Source organism: Monodelphis domestica, chromosome 5 (assembly GCF_027887165.1).
Source record: "Monodelphis domestica isolate mMonDom1 chromosome 5, mMonDom1.pri, whole genome shotgun sequence".
In the NCBI taxonomy this organism is placed as follows: Eukaryota; Metazoa; Chordata; class Mammalia; order Didelphimorphia; family Didelphidae; genus Monodelphis; species Monodelphis domestica.
The window spans coordinates 135,530,661-135,545,262 of NC_077231.1; the positions used below are offsets into that span (position 1 = coordinate 135,530,661).

A 14,602-nucleotide genomic window follows, 5' to 3' on the forward strand; every position below is an offset into this window, starting at 1 on the left:
AATGTAGTCCCTAAATGAGGACCTTAGTGCACACATCAACAATATGGAAATAGGTTTTGATCAAGGACACATATAAAACCCAGTGGAATCGTGCATTAGCTAGGGGAAGGGGTTGAGAGGAGGGGAGGAAGGAACATGATTCTTGTAACAAAGGAAAAATATTCTAAATTGACTAATTAAATAAAATAAAAAAAACATTAAAAAGTTTTTAAAATCCCTTCATTTTTTCTTTTAGCCTTATAAAAATGCTTCCCTCTTATAATTAGTAGTAAAGTTTATTTAGAAACCTAAAGAATGCCTAGATGAAAATTACAGAGAATAGCAGAGCATCTGAAATAACCTCCTCCCTTCACCCCATTCCTCCAAATGGCACCTATCTTTCTCAGATTTTCCTGTCTAGATTTCCATTTTCCTTCCACCAAAACTACATCATACAAATAAAACTAATATTGCAAAGATTAAAAGGAAAACAATCATTTGGGGAAAGGAGGTTATATATACAATTTCTCAGATGGGGACTCTATCTAAAATATATGTGGAATTTTGTCAAATACATAAGAATATGAGACATTCCCCAACTGATAAATTGTGAAAAGATATGAACAGTTTTTCAGATGAAGAAATCAAAGCTACACATGACTATTTTTAAAATGCTCTAAATCATCATTTATTAGAGAAATGCAATCAAAAAAATTCTTAGGTACCATTACTATCAGATTGGCTAGAATTATAAAAAAGTAAAATAACAACTATTGGAGGAGAAGTAAAACAATGGAGATACTAATATACTGTTGGTGGTACTGCAAACTGATCCAGCTATTTTGAAGAGCAATCTGGAATTATATTCAGAGTTCTAAAACTGCATATACCTTTTGAATCAGCAATATCACTATTAGATTTATTTCCTAAGGTGATCAAGGAAAAAGGAAAAGAAACTATGTTTTAAAATATTTATATCAGCTACTCTGGCAGCAAAATCTAAAAACTGAAAGGATGTTCATCAATTGTGGAATGGATAAAGAAGTTTTGGTATATGATTGTAATGGAATACTATTGTGCCATAAGAAATGACAAACAAGATGATTGAAAAGATCTGGAAAGACTTAACGTGAAATGATGCAAAGTAAAGGAAGAAGAACCAGAAGAATGTACTCAGTAACAGTAATATATAATAATCAGCCGTGAATGACTTAACTATTATCAACAAGGCAAGGATCCAGGACAACTCCAAGGGACTCATAATGAAAAAGGATATTCATCCATAGGAATAGAGAGAGTCAGAATGCAGATTGAAATATACCATTCTTCACTTTATTTCCTCCACAAATTTTTCTCTAATGGAAGTGACATTTGTCTTTTTTCACAACATGATAACCAGGGAAATATGTATTATATGATAATTTATATAAAACCCATGTACAAACCTGCCTTCTTAGGGAGAGAGGAAGAATGAGAGGGAAGAAATTTTTTTAAGTTTTTTACTTTCTTGTTGAAAAGGGGGGTTTTGAAAAGAAGTGGGGTTAGTGATAATCGTATCAAAAAAGAAATAAAAGAACATTGATGAATCATTAAAAATACAAATAAGGGAGCAAAGAAAATACAGTATGGGATTCAGCAGTGTTGAAACTACCATGTTAAGTCACAAATACTTTAAAAGCTGTATATAATAGAGATTCACAATTTCCTGGGTATCATCTTTTTTTTTCTATACTTTGAATGTGGAACTGTTCATGTTTGTTACAACTTATCAAGTTAATGGTAATAAAAGAGAAAACTAAAAAAGTACATAGTATCATATTAAGTACATTCCCTATTCTATAGTCATAATAGAGTATAAACTTATTGAGGGTAGTGACTAGTCTAGGGGGGAAACCACCAATTCAGGAATCAGAGGACCTGGGTTCAAAATCCAACCTCTGACACTCACCGTTGTGATCTTAATAAAGTCATTAAACTCCCTAGGCATCAATTTCCTCATCTTTAAAAAAAATGGAAAGTTGTACTATTTGACCTCTGTGGTCCCTTTTTGTGCTATACATGCAATATTACAGTTATATCATGTAAAATATTTGAATACAGGGAACCTGGCACTGTGTATTACTTCAAATCAGTGCTAATAAATGTTTTCAGAATTGAATGCAACTGTCCTATGAAACTGAAAACATTAAAGTTTGATATAGGTATTATTGTTACCATTAATTATTCATCTACTTCTGGATCCCAAAGCAGTATTAGTCATAAAATGTGAGATTGATGGGAAATGAGAATATTTAGCACAACTACCCTTCTTTTATGGATGAGATAATCTAGGACCAGCATTATTAAATAATTTGACCAAACATGGCAAGATAATGGATATTAGAGCTGGTCCTCTTATCATACTTGGGCAACCGGGCATCTAGTTTAACATTCACATGGAAGGCATAAGTGAAAGAGAAAATGCTATTCTTAATTGAAAGAGAAGCAAGCACAGAGTTTAAACTAATACTTAAAGAAAACTTAAAAGTAGTAAATACCGTTTATAGTCTAGGGTAGACACAAAAAGATAATGAAACTTTTCATGTGTATTTAATACTGGAAATAACCAAAATTCAATTTAACTCCTTCAATAAGTCATCTTCAAAGCATGGGAACATATCATGGACATGTGCATAGTATCTGTTTTGATGTTGGAATCTAGATCACTTAATCTATGGTTAAATTGCTAGTGTTAACAAGGGTAAATTCAGTGTGATCTTTTATCTGTCTTTTCAGCATACGTACTCTATCTGCTGTGAGTACAGCTGCCATTCTATTTACAGCATTTTCTATAAATGGAAGCATTAAATCCATCTTCCATCTCTTTGAGATCTTTTTTAACCACAGAATCACCTCAGATGTTCTTCAATGGAAGCAAAATGTACGATGTGTGAATGTGTGTGATAGCAAAAGACTAACAGGCAGAAATCAGGAATGGTGGAATTATTCACTGGGGGTTGATAGAATTTTCTGCTTTTTCAGATACTTGGGAAAAGCCAGTCTAGGAAACTAGAGAATATCAAGAGCAAATTAAAAGGCAGAAAACACTGCTGTTATATCCCTATTGGGAAGTTTGAAAACCTAAATATTTATTTGTTCAGGGCTTTGCTGTGGACAATGGACATTTTGATTGTAGAATAAAAAAACAAGCAGTAAAGGTTTATGTTGATAAATCCCCCCAATACTATATTCTTTGCTCCAAAATCTTGAAAGAAAATGATTAAAATGAATATTTCTGCACTTTTGAGAGAGAAAACAGGATCATTCTACTAGTTCTTATGAATTTTACATCTTTAATTCATATTTCCACACCGCCTAAAATTCCCTGATAATTATAAGCAAAGAAAAGCAAAAGATTCAATTTGAAACCAAAGAAGAATATGTAACACTGAGTTCATACAAGGCTGATCTGAGAGATTCAGGAAAGTTGATTTTTCTGTTATTAGCTTTTACAACTCAGTAATTCAAAGCTTCAATCCCTATAGACTATATAAAAATTGAAGACTATTTGGCAACAGGCATGAAGGAGTAAATTTTCTTTTGGTCAGGAATTTGGGTTTTGAAAGACTTGAAAATTGTTTTAAAAGTTTTCCTTAAAAAAAAAGAAGCTAGCTCTCCCCTCAATTTGTTGATCTTGCAAGTACTCTAAGTGAGAAACAATTATCCTAATCAGACCTTTCAGCAAGACAACAACCAGGGGGCAGCTGGGTAGCTCAGTGGATTGAGAGGCAGGCCTAGAGACAGTATTGATTCCAGGATGGAAGGTAGTTTTAATAAAAAAATAAATTTAAAAAAAGAGAGCAACCAAATGGAAGACAACTTTCTAAACATGAAACAAAATTGATTGGCTAAACATTATTTCTTAAATGGGGGAGGAAAAGCACACATGGAGATCTTTTATACCAGAAAGCATTATAAATGATTTATACCACCGGAGTTTTTCCTGCCAATTCTATTTTTTAGGATGACAACACACATCCATATCTATAAATGAGTTGAACACCAAAACCTACAATGGTATTTTGGTTTTATTTGACTATAAACTCCATGACATTAGGGGCCATGCCATATCTATCTTTGTATTGCTCTATTTGGACTTTTATATTGATTTTTTATTGGACTGACTCAGATGAAACGAGAAGGGGAAAGTTCACTTGAGACCCCCACTGAGAAACCAAGAAAATCAGTAGATTTGGAAGGGACTTTAGAAATACCATAGTCCAAACTGTCCAAACTGTACCTGAATGTAATAGCATCCACTATCAAAAATCCTGGTTGAATGACCTTTTACTTTTTCATTTAAATATCTCTAGAAGTTGAAGCTCATTAACTCTGGAAACAGTTTATTCCACTTCAGCGTGGACCTGATTGTGAGAAAGCCTTTTATTGTTTTATGTTCTCTTTTGTTTTGTCTGGGTTTGTTTAATGTAGAACAAAAATATGCCTCTCAACATCCTTTGCAGCTAGTTCTTCTCTATAGAGACAAACAGAATTAATTTCAACCATTTTCCATATGAGGTAATATTTCAAAAAAAAATTAGAACCTTTTAAATCTTCTCTTCTCCAGGCTAAATATTCTTACCTGAAATTGTTTCCCCTTTGGCATGGTTTCAAGTCCATAAGAGTTCTTGTTTCTAGTTTTGCTATTTCCTAAAATGTACCGTCCAGAAATGATCAAAATATGTTGGATGTCATCTGGAAAAGGCCATTGTTATCCTGAACATTAGGCTTCTAATTGAAGCCCAAGAGTGAATTTGTTTCTTCAGCTATCATTTTACACTGTTGATTTCATACCCAGACTGTAGACCATAATTGAATACTTCCTCAAAGTATATCATAGGATTGTAGAATCAAAGATTTAAAGCTAAAAAAGGAACTTAGAGGTGGCATTCTAGTCCAAACTTCTCACTTTAGGGATAAGGAAATAAGAATCCAAAAATGGTAGTGATTTGCCCGAGTTATAGTAGCTAGTAAAAGATGACTCCCTATTGAACTCAGATCCTTTCAATTCAAATCTACCATTCTTTTGCACTGTATAACACTGCCTTCAGCTTTTCACCTGGATTGTTATCTATTATGAATTATTATGTTATTATCTATGACATCAAAAATGTATTAATTTTTCTCAATATGAAGAGAACCATTCTTGTTCAACTAAGTTTTTCCCAAGTCAAGTGTGGAGCTTAAGATTTATGTGTATTAATTTTCAACCTATTAGATATGATCCATCAAAGTAGTTTGTCAAGAACTTTTTTTAGCTTTTGGTTCTCAATTTTATATTCAATATGTTACATTCTCCCAGACTTTTTTGACATGCATATATGATATGCATGCCATCTATATATATACAGCAACCATTGATTAGAACTTTGATAAGAATTAGCAGACCAAGCATAGTGTTTTGTACATATTAAACTGTAAATGTTTATTTTAATTTGTAAATTTTTTTTGCAAAACCTATCTCTATATATCCAATAATTTATTAGCCATTGGTTATCATTCCCAGAGTTGAATTATAGCAAAATTAGAAATACTTACATAAAACATCTAATTGCTTCAGATTCACTTATTATTTTATTGAAAGAAATATGGATCTGTAGATTCTTATTTCAAAACTATATATAACCAACTCTTTTTAATGTAACACAACTTGAGACCAAATATCAAGATAAACACATCATATTTAGATGTCCCTATAACCTATACTATTATCCTACTTGTGTTTTCCTTAATTAATTCCAAAATAAATATATCTAAAAATTATAAAATTTTCATAATATAATTTATTTTTAAGCAATGTTGGGAACATTTCAAAAACAAATTTTTACTGATTCTTTTGCCCTTCCCCCCTTCAAGATTTGCACCATCATCAGTCATCAAATCACATTTTAGAATCTTGTAAGAATAATTTAAGTGCACAGTATATGCAGCCTATTTGGGGCATGTTAAAGGGCTGGAATCACAGAACATATGTGACTTATTTTTTTAAGGAAACCTATAGCATAATTTTGCAAGGCTCCAAAAGTATCACACCATCCGTGCTGTTAATCATGGGCGTTTACTCATTGGCAAAGGTTCCATACATTCTGTCTCTAAAGGACTACAGAATTTTCAAAAGGCTTTTATGAAAAGTGGCAAATCCAATTTTATTTTCCTATAAGACAAGATCAGGTATATTTCCTTAAAATAATAAAAAAAGTAACACCATTAGAGTTAGTTTCAATTTGACTTTATGTATAAATGACACATAATCCCAATAGACCAATGGGATCAGAATCACTTTATGAGTTAAAATTTTTTTTAAAAGACAATTATTTAAGTACTGGGAAACTCTTGGCATCAAGTTCCATCTAAAGCATAACCTTTATGATGAACTCATTTCTTTTCCCCCCTAAAATCCTTTATGATTGCAGAGAAAGTTCCCCTGCATTTAGAGATCAAGGGTAGCATTCCTTTTTTTTTTAATCCCCTCTACTTTTTTTTTGTTTTAAACTGGATAATAATACACAATTATGACATAACCATATACTTAGAGTGACAGAAAGAATTTGGCATATGAACTTTTGAATCTATGTACATGTTTTAAGTATACAGCAAATTTAACAGAATATTATCAAAATTGCTCTTACCAGTATTCCCTTCCAATTGACTTTTTGTTTCTAAGTTCAATGTAATAGTATCTCAAGAAAGGGATAAATATAAGAAAGGAGTCTGAGAGTGCCAGTTCATGGCAAACAGAGTTCTTAAATAAGGAAAGTTGCTCAGCTAATGCATATAATCCCTTTCTGGAATTTAATCTTACCAAGTTGCCCAAAGTAAAAGGTTGTCCTTTGCTAGGGTCAGTCATACTACCAATATTTGTCAAAGCAGAACCCAACTGACTGAAGTTGGCTCTCCCTGTACTTTGCCACATTCTCTCTACTAAGGGTCCTAAAATAGGCATATTTGACTAATACTGAATTACACTTTAAAAATTCAAGTTCACCATCATTTGTGCAAAATAATTAAATGGTTTTAGTGTTGTTAGCCTCTTAATATACCACAATTTTTAGAGACTGGTCTACATCAAAATAATTATTTTAAAAATTAGAATTTAGTATTCTACATGTTTAGACTATTTCTAGGATTTCCCTTACTGGTCACAAAACACAAAATCTCAGACTTGGAAAGGACTTGAAGGCTAAACTGCACATACCTAAATAAAAACATTTTGAAAGCTTCTCCAAAAAGACACGACATTTAAAAAAATTGTCTCATATGAGTGAAAAATGAGTGAAAAATAGATATTGATAGAATATATACCCATCTATGATTTATCATATGTTCAAAAGCCCTGAGTTCAGAGAAATTTATTGTTTCTATAAAAATGAATTGGAAAATTACTGATGTTCCTGTCACTTTTGCTGAACAAATATTAATGCTGAACAGGCCACTGAAACATTTAAAAGTCACACGCTTTATGAAGCAGGCAATGAATGATATTGTGAATGTCTAAGTTATGGGTAACAACTCAAAATGAATGTGCAATCACTTAAGAATGGGATGTCTCCTGTGATTTCGGTATTTTGCAGTGCTAAAACTCTAAGAATTTGATTAAAGCAAGTAATGCTGTAATTAATGGCTATATATTGAAATGTATGATTTTTTGTTTGTTTGTTTTTAAGCAGGGAACATCATGTGGGTAGGAGCTAGGGGCAAAAATAAAATCACAGCAATGGAAACTAAATCTCCTATTTAGCCAGAGGCATAAAAATCAGAGCAGCACTCTTCATCAGATCCCTGTCCCTCTGGTGACGTCTGCACAAATCCTCTCTACTTGAACCTACTACTAGGAACTAATAAAATGATCCATAAACATATTGTAATTCCATTTCTTTACAAAAAGCCCTGTCTCTTTATTTTTATTTTAAAAAAATACTCTTTATTGTACCAACGAATATACTCCCATATCATGGTGATACTCCCATATCACCTAAAATTCAAAGCAAACCCTGATTGTATTCTCCTTCTCACCTAGCTTTTCCTCTTGAAAATGCAGCAAATCTAAAAAGCCACTAGTAGCTAAAATACTTTTAATTCACAATGTGTTTCCTTTCAATTCTATTTTCATTTCCACTATTGATTCCTTATTTTAGGTCCTTAATATCCACATCCAAACAATTGTAATAGATTCTTGATTGTTTTTTCTGACTTTTATTCTTTTTATCCAAAACACCATGCACATTGGCAACAGAAAGCATCACTCTCATCACAAGATTCTACTTAAAAAGATCAAAGATGTATTCATTTCTTTAGTTGGTTATTCAGTACCATTTACGACTTTGTCATGCTCCATCTTGCCACTCAATTTGGACTACTTCTGCTCCAATGACAAACATGGAATTTTTCTACATATATCCCTTTGCCCAAGTCCCTTCTCTCAGCATTTGATGCTCTCTCTTACATCTCCAGTGTGTCAAAGTTTTATCTTCCTCAGAAGTCTAGCTCAAATTCTACCCTATGATAATGCCTTCTTTGATAAATTGAACCCCCCCAATTATTTCCTCCTTTTCTGCAGTCCTCTTGCTGTTTGTATCATATATATATATATATATATATATATATATATATATATAATATTGCTATAGTTTTCATTTCTTATCTCTATGGATTTCTATGGATACAACATAAGACTGGATTAATGGGGAAAAGTATTAGTTTCAGAGTCAGAAAACCTGATTTCAAGCCTTGGTTCTAACACTACCTGAATTACTCTGGGGCAGTCACCTCATTTCTTTAAGTTTTGGCTTTTTCAGCTGTGAAATACAGATAAAATACACTTAACACAACCAGTTTGTGCTTTGCAAACCATAGAATGCAATAAGAATCTGAACTATTATTAGATTATCTGCTTCTTAAAGGCAAAGATTATATTTTCATCTTTCACATACTTACTCTATTTTGTACTTGTTAGGGGCTCAACAAATAATCATTGGATGATTAAGTAACAAAGAAAAGGCTACTTCTAAGAGCAACAGAAGATACATTCCCACCAATTAAATTCTTTTATCAAACAATTTTTATGTGCAAGGAACCATTAAACACTAAAAATTCAAATTTAAAAACAAAAAAACTTACACAGTGATTTTATTTTTGCCAAGACCAGGTCTTCTCTTATCTATTTTCGAAGTTCAGGATGGTTTCAACCTAGAAGAATAGGTAAATGGGTAGTTAGAATATTCTCCACATTGTCAGGGAACAAGAAATGCTCCTTTCTACATCTCCTGTTTGAGGAAGGAGTCAAACGGTAAAGCTCAGAATTGTAGTCCATGGATCTTTGACATCTTGTGAGAAAGTCCCTAAGAAACTTCAGGGTGCTACACATGACTCTGCACTGTTTAACATTGGGGTATAGGCATGAAGGCATGTTCATTAAACTTGCCAATGACACAAAACTAGAATTAGCTAGGATGTTAGATATCAGTCGGAATCCCAAAAGATCTTGATAGGCTATACAATTGGGCTGACTATAATAAGTTCAAATTTAATCAATAAAAGGTGACCAAAGGATATAATCAATACTTCTGATAGGAATGGTGATTTAATAATAATCATATGAAACTTTGGCTTTCAGAAATTTATTTTATAGTTACCAGACATGTATGAATATAGGCAAGAAGAACATTGGCAAAGGTAAATTTGGGGAGACTGGATAACAAGATTGTCTTTGAGGAAGATTTGGCTTTCTGAACCATGAATTAAAATAAATGAATATCAAAATATTTTCCATGGATAGCTCATACCTAATACAGGCTGGTATTTAAACCAAAGGGCTTCTACATTGCAAAAGAGAGATGGTAAATAAATGTCTGACTATTCACCATGCAAAGATGCCAATAAAAGCTGCTATAATCCAGGGAGTAGAACAATAAAGATTCCCAGAAATTGATGAGACAAAACAAAAGATTGAAGCCAATGGCAAAACCTATGGCTTATCAAATATACAAAGTATGGGTAACAAATAAACATATAATGATAATGCAAAGAAAGTGTGATCTCAAAACCATGACCAAGGCTAGATTTAATAGAATAAGACCACTATCTGAAATACAGTTTTAGAAGAGTTTATGATGTATTTGAAAGGAACAGGATAGGCAAAGGGTAGAGTACAATTGTATTTGACAAAAGATTTAGCAAAATGAAGAAGTCCACAGACTGGTGAAATATTGTGGGGAGCATTTGCCTAAAGATCACTGGAGACAGAAAGAGAAGTAATATTGGCATTGTATCATAACATAGATCCTCTAATGGAGTAAATGGAGGGCTAAACTAGGATGAAATAAGACCTTATCCAGTCCTTTAGACCCTCCCACTTGGACTCTTGCAATTCTTTCTCCCTCAGCCTCTTCTCACACCAATCTTCTACTCAGCTGCCAAAGTGATTTTTCTAAAATGAAAGTCAATGAGCTCTAGTTGTTCCTTATTTCCCCCAGGACCATCTATAATATTTAAAGATCTTCATCAAATGGCCTCTTCCACCTTTTCAGCCCTCTCAAACTTGATTCTTCTCCATGTGCTCTCTGTTTCAGACACCCTGGCTTACTTAAAAACTCCTCCAACATGATATTCCATTTCCTTTTATTTAATGCCATACTAATGTATTTTATATTACAGACATTTCCAAATCACCTTCTTTCTGTGAGTCCTCTCCCTATATCAAAATAAAACAATTAACCAAGACTAACAGTATGGTGATCTCATCTGAAAAGGCATGCAACATTCCATCCCTGCAGCAAATCCCACCAATTTCTCTATTTTTAAAACTTTTTAATTAACAACATTTAAAATAAGTTTTTTAAAGTATCTTCCTATGAACTTTGACTTCATCCAAAAGGGAAAAGTATATTTTACAGCAAAGAGGCATAGTCAAACAAAATGAAGTCCCTAATTACCTATAAAATTCTTCACCCTAAATCCGTCACTTCTCTGTCAGTAGAATGATAACTTCATCATCAGTCCTCTAGAAACATTCATGAACATTGTGTTATCATCGTTCTTTCAGCTTTCAAAACTATCTTTATAATGTAGTTATTATTATACAAATTGTTCTGATTCTGTTTATTTTGTTTTTCAGCATTTTACAAAACTCTTCAAGTGTTCATGTTTTAGAATATTGGTGTTATAGTATAAACTGCTGAGCAGCTTTGATTACTTTACTCTATTTCCCATCTCTCTGCCTTTGCACTGGTTGTTCCCCATGCCTGAAATGCTCTGCCCCTCACCTTCACCTTAGTTTCACTGGTTTTCTTTAAGATGCAACTCAAATTACACTTTCTGCTGGAAGTCTTTCACATTCCCACCAGTTTCTGGTACTGGTACTTTTGCTCCTCAGATGATAATAGAAACATATACATTATATAGACATATATATACATATTCTTTAACAGTAGATAATATGCATATATTACATTCAAATAGAATAAACAAAAACCTATCTAAATTCTATGTACTGTATATATATATAAGTATTTAAGTATGTGTAAATGTATATTTCTAGATATAGATAGATACAGATATATTGTATTTACCTAAATTTTTACTTGTATCCTCCATTTAAATGTAAGCACTTTGAGGTCAAGGATTGCCTTTTGCTATTTTTTGTCTATTCAATATTTTGCATAGTGTCTAACATTGTAAGCATTTAATGTTTGTTGACTGACTGAAAGATTAATGAGTTTGAATCCCACTGAAATAGTAGCTGTATGACCCTGTACAATTTAACTAATATTTCTGTGCTTCAACTTCTTCATCTATAAAATGGGCTTTAAGTTCTCTTCCAATTTTAAATCTAAATGACTTGAGCAAAAAAAAATTGTCAAAGATCTTGAGAAACAGAAAACAAGTTCATCACAGAGGAATGATGTAGTCATGATCTGAGACCAAAAATAGTAAAATAATCAAATAAGTGGATGATCTACTCTTGGCTTCAATAGATGCAGAAACATGTCAGGAAGATAGCGAACACCTTCTTTTGGAATTGCACAAAAGAGGACATAAGATCTTGAGGGATAAAATTCAGTGGTGTCTCCCTAAAGTAGAATATTTGGGGTTCATCCTGACTGGGGGTGCTCATTATATTTCTCCAAAACGAATTTAAAATATTCAAAATTTAAGCACTCCTACTACTAAGAAACAGTTGAGAGCAATTTTAGGAGCAACAGGGTTTTGAAGACAATGGATTCCTTGCTATGGGGAAATTACTAAATCACTTATAACACTAACAAAGGATTCAGTCCCTGAACCCCTCAAATTAGAGCCAGAACACTTGTCAGACCTATCAGATCCAAAACAGGCTATCCTGTCTGCCCCCACTCTAGGCATCCCAGATTACAATAAGCCATTTACTTTGTATGTACATGAGTGAAGAGGAGTAGCTTCAGGTGTTTTAACTCAGACTTTGGGGCCTTCTCAGTGGCCAATTGCTTATTATTCTGTCCAACTGTTGATCTAGTATTGGGATGCTCATTAACAATTACGTTCCCACATGAGGTAGAAGCATTGTTGCTAAGGCATAGAACACAGGCATTCTCGGATCAGCGAATTACAAGATATGAAATAACCTTGTTAAATAGTGAAAACATTACCTTGAAACACTGTACAACCCATAACCCTGCCACCTTGCTTCCAGATATACCTACTTCAGGAGAACCATTACACAGTTGTGAAACACTAGTGTCCATGGCAGAAAAGCCTCGAGATAATCTCTTGGACACTCCCTTAGACAATCCAGACCTGGTCTTAGTTACTGATGGTTCCTCTTTTATGAGGGATGGCATATGCTACACTGGAGCTGCTATAGTCTCAGAATTTGCCACTGAGTGGTCAGCTTCACTACCCTCTAACATAAGCACTCAAGGGGCAGAACTCATAGCTCTGAAACATGCCTGTATAATTGCCAAGGATAAAAAAGGCAACAATTTATACGAATTCTAGATATGCTTTTGGCATTTGTCACTCAGTTGGAATGCAGTGGCTCCAGAAAGGAATTTTAACCTCAGCTTGAAAATCTATAGCTAATACAGAAATTATTAATGAAGTTCTTTCTGCTCTCCAGCTGCCTGAAACCCTAGCTGTAGTTCATTGCTCTGCCCATACAGGTGGCACTGACCCTGTCTCTAGAGGAAATGATTAAGCAAATGCTGCTGCAAAGCTGGCAACCATAGAAGGGCCTGAATTAATTTTAACATTAACAACCACTGATGACTTAAATTTATCACTCTCCTATAATGAAAAGGAAGTGGAAAAATGGAAACAAAAATTCAAAGCAAAACAGATGAATGGAGTATGGGTGTCATCTGAAGGAAAACTCCTGCTCCCTAGAAGTTTCTATCACCAAATTTGCCAATATCTTCATAAAAATGGTCAATTTGGTACCCAGGGCATCGTGGGCTCTGTTAAGAGAGTATGGATAGCCCCTGGTATAACTACTATAGCCCATAAAGTGTGTTCAGCCTTCTGTACCTGCCAAGCATATAACCAACATGCATTTCGTGGCAAAGCCTTTGGTGGGCATCCTCTGGCTTACATACCTTTTGAGCATCTACAGATAGATTTCATAACAATGCCAAAGGCTAGACTTTATAAATTTTGTCTAGTCATAGTAGATCTACTAACCAGATGGCCGGAAACATTTCCTGTGACCTGAGCCACAGCAGATTTTGTTGCTAAGGTACTTAAAAAAAAATGATCCCTCGCATTGGCCTGCCAGCACGTATTGATTCAGATAGAGGAAGTCATTTTATTGATTCTGTCCTAAATCAAATATATTCTTGCTTAGGTATAACTCCCAAATTCCATGTTCCATATCATCCCCAGACCTCAGGCCAAGTTGAGAGGATGAACAAAGAACTTAAAACTATGATTGGAAAATTATGCACTGAGACATTTAAAATGGCCTGAAATTCTCCCTCTAGCCCTATTTTATCTTAGAAGCAGGCCTAGAGGAGACCTACACATCTCACCATTTGAGATGCTTTTTGGACATCCACATATACAGGTTAAACCTTTCTCCCCTGCATATACATTACTATTAGGGGGAGATACTACTATTGCTTCCTATATACAGGAATTACAGCACAAACTGCATGAACTTTATGAATCTGGAGCTGAAGTACAAGCTGGACCACTAGACTTTTCACTTCATGACCTGAACCCAGGAGACAAAGTATATGTTAATAATTTCAAACATACTGGATCAACTCAGCCTTCCTGGGAAGGACCATTCCAAATATGGTTAACTACTCCAACATCTATAAAGGTAGGAGAAAAGGACTCTTGGATTCATTGCTTACATGTGAAGAGAGCATCTTCTGTTGAGACTGATTGACTGTACCCTATCACATGTATTGGAGATAATAATCCATTATCAAGTGGATGCTGTTTTTCGAGAACACATTGAATTCTTGATTTTTTCTTTTTCCCTTATTTTTTATTGCTTTTCATTTATTTTGATTAGAATATTTGATTTGTTTTCCTTTTTTCTCATTTCTTGTACTAAAGGTACATACAATTAATATTTTTTCTGCAGTAATATTATATGTATATA

The 14,602-nt window shown here is 33.6% G+C and overlaps 1 protein-coding gene across 7 annotated transcripts in view; it reads right to left on the bottom strand.

Moving 5' to 3' along the window:
• Positions 1-14,602, bottom strand: part of SOX5 (SRY-box transcription factor 5) — a 1,300,541-nt gene that overhangs the window by 1,134,370 nt on the left and 151,569 nt on the right. For all 7 annotated transcript variants that reach the window (XM_056800784.1, XM_007503523.3, XM_056800783.1 and 4 more), the window contains one exon: positions 9,136-9,204. The gene's annotated coding sequence lies outside the window, so the exon portion shown is untranslated. The remainder of the gene's footprint in view (positions 1-9,135; positions 9,205-14,602) is intronic.